This window comes from Littorina saxatilis, linkage group LG1 (assembly GCF_037325665.1).
Source record: "Littorina saxatilis isolate snail1 linkage group LG1, US_GU_Lsax_2.0, whole genome shotgun sequence".
In the NCBI taxonomy this organism is placed as follows: Eukaryota; Metazoa; Mollusca; class Gastropoda; order Littorinimorpha; family Littorinidae; genus Littorina; species Littorina saxatilis.
Genome location: NC_090245.1, coordinates 81700527 through 81708117, shown reverse-complemented (window position 1 = coordinate 81708117; position 7591 = coordinate 81700527). Strand labels below are relative to the sequence as shown.

The window sequence follows — 7591 nt, the reverse complement described above, 5'->3', positions numbered from 1 at the left end:
AACAGGTCCCTGCCAGATTTGCTTAACATGACCTCATTTACATGATATACACACGTGTGATTTGAACGATTATTATCTCACGAGTGTCTCTCTCACGTAGGTAGCATAAACTCATGTTCTAGCTTCACAGCCCAAATCACTTTGCACCAGAAGTTACCGAAAACGTATGTCTTTGGTCTGTCATCCAATAATGAGAATCGCACGACTTTTCATTCACTCGCAACTTGTAAAGCGAGCTGTACAGACACCTTTTCTTGTTCGTCTTTTTTGTTATTCCCTTTTTACATTTAGTCAAGTTTTGACTAAATGTTTTAACATAGAGGGGGAATCGAGACGAGGGTCGTGGTGTATGTGTGTGTCTGTCTGTGCGTGTGTGTGTGTAGAGCGATTCAGACCAAACTACTGGACCGATCTTTATGAAATTTGACATGAGAGTTCCTGGGAATGATATCCCCGGAATTTGTTTTCCTTTTTTCGATAAATACTTTCGATGACGTCATATCCGGCTTTTTGTAAAAGTTGAGGCGGCACTGTCACACCCTCATTTTTCAATAAAATTGATTGAAATTTTTGTAAAGCAATCTTCGACGAAGGCCGGACTTCGGTATTGCATTTCAGCTTGGTGGCTTAAAAATGAATTAATGACTTTGGTCATTAAAAATCTGAAAATTGTAATAATTTTTTTTATATAAAACGATCCAAATTTACGTTCATCTTATTCTACATTATTTCCTGATTCCAAAACATATAAATATGTTATATTTTGATTAAAGACAAGCTCTGAAATTTAAAAATATAAAAATTATGATCAAAAGTTAATTTCCGAAATCGATTTAAAAACAATTTCATCTTATTCCCTGTCGGTTCCTGATTCCAAAAACATATAAATATGATATGTTTGGATTAAAAACACGCTCAGAAAGTTAAAACGAACAGAGGTACAGAAAAGCGTGCTATGCGCAGCACAGCGAAACCACTACCGCGCTGAACAGGCTCGTCAGTTTCACTCCGTTTTGCACAAGCAGCGGACTACGGTCATTGTGAAAAAATGCAATGCGTTCAGTTTCATTCTGTGAGTTCCACAGCTTGACTAAATGTAGTAATTTCGCCTTACGCGACTTGTTCTTTTTCTTTTTCTTTTAGTTGCTTTGGGGGTATTTGCAAGTAAGCGCGTAGCCTGCGCTAAGTAGAAGGTTGGTGGATATATACGGTACTTAATTTTAAGATCGCAAAAAGCTAGACTGGAAATGCTTTTTGATGGGTAACGGAAGCCTGGTGAACACTGTCCCAATGCTTTTTCCTGAGTATCACGTAGACACGTCGTACGCACATATGCATGTATGCGCTCACACAAGTCTTCGGTGAACACACACACGTACGCACTCACATTCACACTGGCACAGACGAAAGAGAGAGGGAGGCACAAAAACGAGAGACAGAGATACTGAGAGGGGGATACTGACAGAAAAAGTACTTTAACTGGATTAACAAGTCCTATTCATTCCCCAGAAACCAGAGACTAAACAAACCAACAGGTGCAGGACTTTGATTGCAAACGATGAAACGACTTTCTCTTTAAATCCCGCAAATAGAAACTGCAGCCTTAATGCCACAGGCTCGATGCTTTTCACCATATATCTTTTGCACAAGAAAGAACAGCAAGGAACCACAGGGGTGTGTATCAAAGAGAAACAAATTCAAAACAGACACTCTCCAAACGTTCCAAAAGCAAGAAGGCTATATTGTGGAACTTTTTGATCGAAGATAGTGAATGTTTACCCCGTAGTTTTTTTGTCTACAATTTAACGTTCCATGAACTTTCCTTTCTTGTTTTCTGATTTTGTTTTATCAAAGAGTCTTACCCTGCCCCTAATAGTCTCGATCATTCGATCGTATTGGTTTACTTGGTGTAGCATGATGCCTTTTATGCCTTTCATGAGTATGGCAATGTCCAATATGATTTTTTTTCAGAGAATATGTGAATGGAACACTTTCTGATTCGCTTTCGAAACCTTCCTCAGACATGGGATTCAGATCCATGTATTTGCAACTTTACTGAAGTTACTAATGGTGTACAAAGCTGTCGTTTATTGTACCTTATTTGTATTGTTGAAGAAATAGGACATTTTACACAGATCGAGACAGGCATTGTTCTCTGAGACTGCGCTAGGTTTAAATCAAATAACAATAAAAACACATTGCAAATAATATTGATGTATCAATTAATTTTAGTTAGAACTCTTTTTTTTGTTACGACTGAACGCACACACACACGTTTTAGTCGGCCTCTGGCGTCACATGACTCAAGAAAGGGAAATCAAACGTGCCATCGATGCATACCTACTTTTCAGTGCTGATTGTGAATTTGTTTTAAAGTCTTTTAAACTGGGGCCTTGACATTTACAGAATATAATTTCAAAAAATCATGTCTTCACATGTTGTATTTGATAGCATGAGGCTCGATCTGCAAGCAAATTAATGAAACGAAACTCACTTAGAAAGGACTGGCAAGTTGCAAACTATTTTGTCCCAAGAAGTGTGTCCAAACATACCATGCATGGATATTGACAGACGTAAGGTCTTTTGTGTGGGGTCTGAATCAAAAGAATAACTGTAGTCTTTGTGTTCATTCAATCAAAGAAGTAAGTCACGCATTCAACTCAATGTGTCCGGTCTGGTTATTTCTGTCCAAGACGCTAAAGACCGCTAAGCGGTCCCATAACCTTCGAAGACACCGTTCGTCCATTGTTCTTTGCTAACACACCAAGGACCTCGTCTCACATGGTGGAATGATCAAATCTGTTGTTTTGGTGAGCTGCCTCATTTTGGAGACTGGTACAACTGTGGCAAGGGCAACAGCGTGACTTAATTCTCTTCTATAGTAGTACAGAGTAAACCAATCATATAGCTCAGTTAACTTGTCGAAATTCGATAAACAACGAACAAGACCACCTTCAAAGCCCTCTCCATTTTGATTGAACGACATATTTGGTGCGAGTGATTTGAAAAAAAGAAGTTTTTGCTTCCATGCTTGTTGTGGTTATAGGAAAAAAAACACAACAAAAAGGCACGACAGAGTTGCCATTATTACAGTGGTCGCCGGTTAATATGACCACTTTGGGACCGGGATAAAATGGTCATAATAAGCTGCTGGTCATATTAACCGATGTTAGAGAAAACGACTTAAAAAAAATCGCAAAACGAAATATTTTTTGGAGTAATTAATAATTGTAAGAAAATGCAACTTGTTGGCAACAAACACAAAATTAAATATGTGTACTGTACATTGTAGCCATTATAGATGTCAAGCCGTTGCGAACTTTCCAACGAGAAAACCATCCATCGGTTGGTTTGAATTCAGTGTGTCCGAGAGCCGTTGCCAATTCTTCTGCTTTTGTACACAACAATGGTCCATGAATTGGCGCGTTCTTTGCTCTCATCTTCTGGAACCACTGAAAAAGACCATCTTCCACATCTTTGTCTTTTCAATGTCGTAGGCGCTTTCGTTGCGGTGAATCCTGCGTTGCGCACTCCTTCCTCACGCTGTCTTCATTCTTGAGAATGTTTGTCAAAAATCCTCTGTTGACGCCCAACTGTGCAGCACTCTCACGCATACTACAGGATGGTAGAGCTTTAAATTTGTCAATAAGTTCTAACTTTTCCTCGGCTGTCCGATCTTGGCGTTTTCGTTTCGACATTGTTTCCTCTTGAATCAGACTGAAAGATTGGTTGGCTCGTGCTCTGTTTGCCAAAAAGAAAGAGAATAATGTTCGTGATCACTTTAGATTTATTCACGGGAAATAATGAAAAGATCGCACGCTTTTTTGCCTTTTTTTATGACGCTCAGTCTCGGGGAAAAAAAAGAGAGAGAATAATGATTGCGACATTAGAGATCACTGAGCACTGATCACTGATCACTTTAGTTTCATTCACGAAAAAGAAAGAAAATATCGCACGCCTTTTTGCCTTTTTCAAAAAATGGTATGTATTTCCCCCCCCCCCCCCCCCCCCCCCGAGTGATTTCAAACTGAACAAGATGTGAACTTGTTGCCATTTTCTCGAAACAATGTGGCCATATTAAGCGGCGTTGTGGTCATATTAAGCGGCTTTTTCTAATACATAACAAAGAAGGACAATTCCGGACCGGGTAAAATTGGTCATAATACGCGGCTGGTCATATTAACCGCGGTCATATTAACCGGCGACCACTGTATCAGCAAAACGACTTCCTCTTGAAAGCCCGTAAACAGTAGCTACAGGCTATTCCAAGAGGCCGCGGCCATGCCTTTCACCTGCTCAATGTCTTTTACGCTTCCATATCAGCTTATGCACAAGCTCATTAATAAGATGACTTGTGGCTTATGTGGTTTGAGAAGAAGACTTTAAAGTCATGTTCAGGGCCCAAGATAGCATTTAGAAACAAGCTCCTGTGGCATGGTGTTGAGATTTAGTGGGAGGTGGGGAGGGAGGGGGGGGGTGTGTGTTAGAGGGAAAGGTGGGGAAAAAGACAAACAAGTCGCGTAAGGCGAAAATACAATATTTAGTCAAGTAGCTGTCGAACTCACAGAATGAAACTGAACGCAATGCCATTTTACTCGTAGCATCGTCAGGCCACCGCTCATGGCAAAGGCAGTGAAATTGACAAGAAGAGCGGGGTAGTAGTTGCGCTAAGAAGGATAGCACGCTTTTCTGTACCTCTCTTTGTTTTAACTTTCTGAGCGTGTTTTTAATCCAAACATATCATATCTATATGTTTTTGGAATCAGGAACCGACAAGGAATAAGATGAAAGTGTTTTTAAATTGATTTGGACAATTTAATTTTGATAATAATTTTTATATATTTAATTTTCAGAGCTTGTTTTTAATTCGAATATAACATATTTATATGTTTTTGGAATCAGCAAATGATGGAGAATAAAATAAACGTAAATTTGGATCGTTTTATAAATTTTTATTTTTTTTAAAAATTTTCCGATTTTTAATGACCAAAGTCATTAATTATTTTTTAAGCCACCACGCTGAAATGCAATACCGAACCCCGGGCTTCGTCGAAGATTACTTGACCAAAATTTGAACCAATTTGGTTGAAAAATGAGGGCGTGACAGTGCCGCCTCAACTTTCACGAAAAGCCGGATATGACGTCATCAAAGACATTTATCAAAAAAATGAAAAAAACGTTCGGGGATTTCATACCCAGGAACTCTCATGTCAAATTTCATAAAGATCGGTCCACAGACACACAGACACACAGACACACAGACACACGCACATACACCACGACCCTCGTTTCGATTCCCCCTCGATGTTAAAATATTTAGTCAAAACTTGACTAAATATAAAAAGCTAGGGGGCACATTTCATGGACAGGTGAAAGGATAAAAATACCCCTGGAGGAGCCTGTTCCCATCTACAACCAGCATGATCGCCTGTAATCTGCGTAGCTGGAAAGGTTGACCTACTTTCTGACCCAGGCACGTAAATCACGCCATTAACCCTGTTCGAGAGCCAATATAAAGAACCGATGTCAAAAATGCATAGTAAAAAAAACACTAATTCCTTCACACGTACACACACACACACACACACAAAAACACAGACAACACACACACACACACACACACACACACACACACACACACACACACACACACACACACACACATACACACACGATATAAAAAGGTGAAGTCACAAAAGGAACAATTATACATCAATATGTAATGTATAGGGAAATACCACGACAAGAGAACATGTTATTCAAAGAACAAAAAGACGCAAGCAACAACATCAAACCAACCAGCAGGGAAGCTGTATGTGACGTTGTTCTGTCGGTTTCAGTTCATTTTGTTCTTCAAAAACTCAGATTTGACTTGTATTTTGTCTGAATTTCACCTGATGATATTACTCTTGTCGGGCGGGGATGTAGCTCAGTCGGTAGCGCGCTGGATTTGTATCCAGTTGGCCGCTGTCAGCGTGAGTTCGTCCCCACGTTCGGCGAGAGATTTATTTCTCAGTCAACTTTGTGTGCAGACTCTCCTCGGTGTCCGAACACCCCCGTGTGTACACGCAAGCACAAGACCAAGTGCGCACGAAAAAGATCCTGTAATCCATGTCAGAGTTCGGTGGGTTATAGAAACACGAAAATACCCAGCATGCTTCCTCCGAAAGCGGCGTATGGCTGCCTAAATGGCGGGGTAAAAACGGTCATACACGTAAAAGCCGTGGGAGTTTTAGCCCATGTACGAACAAACAAATTAATTACTCTTGTCAAGATTTTTCTGTACGTTTCCATGCAGACAAAAATCATTTATGTGCACGCAAGGACCACATGCACTGTGCATGCTACAATCATGCGAAACAGAACACAGGGAAAAAAAACAAAGAAAAACAAAACAATTTAAAACCAACAAGCAAAAACTAAAATCTACAAATCTGTTTGCTTTTTTGTTTAATCCAATAACATGTTTCGTCAAGAATATATGCATCCAAGATACATCAAGCGTGAAGTTGCGATGACATATTTTTCGCGCTTTCTTATCCAAGGGGGTGCCTGTCTGATTTACCAGCTCCGACCCTGTACCACACGATAACCACCCAAGCTGCAGAAATAAGAGAGCAACAAATAGAAAGCTAAAAAATAAAATAAACAAGTCGCGTAAGGCGAAAATACAACATTTAGTCAAGTAGCTGTCGAACTCACAGAATGAAACTGAACGCAATGCAACGCAGCAAGACCGTATACTCGTAGCATCGTCAGTCCACCGCTCATGGCAAAGGCAGTGAAATTGACAAGAAGAGCGGGGTAGTAGTTGCGCTGAGAAGGATAGCACGCTTTTCTGTACCTCTCTTCGTTTTAACTTTCTGAGCGTGTTTTTAATCCAAACATATCATATCTATATGTTTTTGGAATCAGGAACCGACAAGGAATAAGATGAAAGTGTTTTTAAATTGATTTCGACAATTTAATTTTGATCATAATTTTTATATTTTTAATTTTCAGAGCTTGTTTTTAATCCAAATATAACATATTTATATGTTTTTAGAATCAGCAAATGATGGAGAATAAGATGAACGTAAATTTGGATCGTTTTATAATTTTTTTATTTTTTTTACAATTTTCAGATTTTTAATGACCAAAGTCATTAATTAATTTTTAAGCCACCAAGCTGAAATGCAATACCGAAGTCCGGGCTTCGTCGGAGATTACTTGACCAAAATTTCAATCAATTTGGTTGAAAAATGAGAGCGTGACAGTGCCGCCTCAACTTTCACGAAAAGCCGGATATGACGTCATCAAAGACATTTATCAAAAAAATGAAAAAAACGTCTGAGGATATCATACCCAGGAACTCTCATGTCAAATTTCATAAAGATCGGTCCAGTAGTTTAGTCTGAATCGCTCTACACACACACACAGACACACACACATACACCACGACCCTCGTCTCGATTCCCCCCTCTATATGTTAAAACATTTAGTCAAAACTTGACTAAATGTAAAAAGATAAACAATAACATCTTCAACAACAAAAATAAAAATAATTCCAAACTGCAGATAAAGAAGGCGTAATAAAGAATAACGGTCACGA

General features: G+C 39.2%; 1 long non-coding RNA gene across 1 annotated transcript in view; it reads right to left on the bottom strand.

The window, feature by feature from the left end:
* Positions 1–2106: 2106 nt before the first annotated feature.
* LOC138981455 (uncharacterized) overlaps positions 2107–7591 on the bottom strand; it is a 10212-nt gene continuing 4727 nt past the window's right edge. Inside the window, exon 3 of the long non-coding RNA XR_011460639.1 lies at positions 2107–3741. This is a non-coding gene — a long non-coding RNA (uncharacterized lncRNA). The remainder of the gene's footprint in view (positions 3742–7591) is intronic.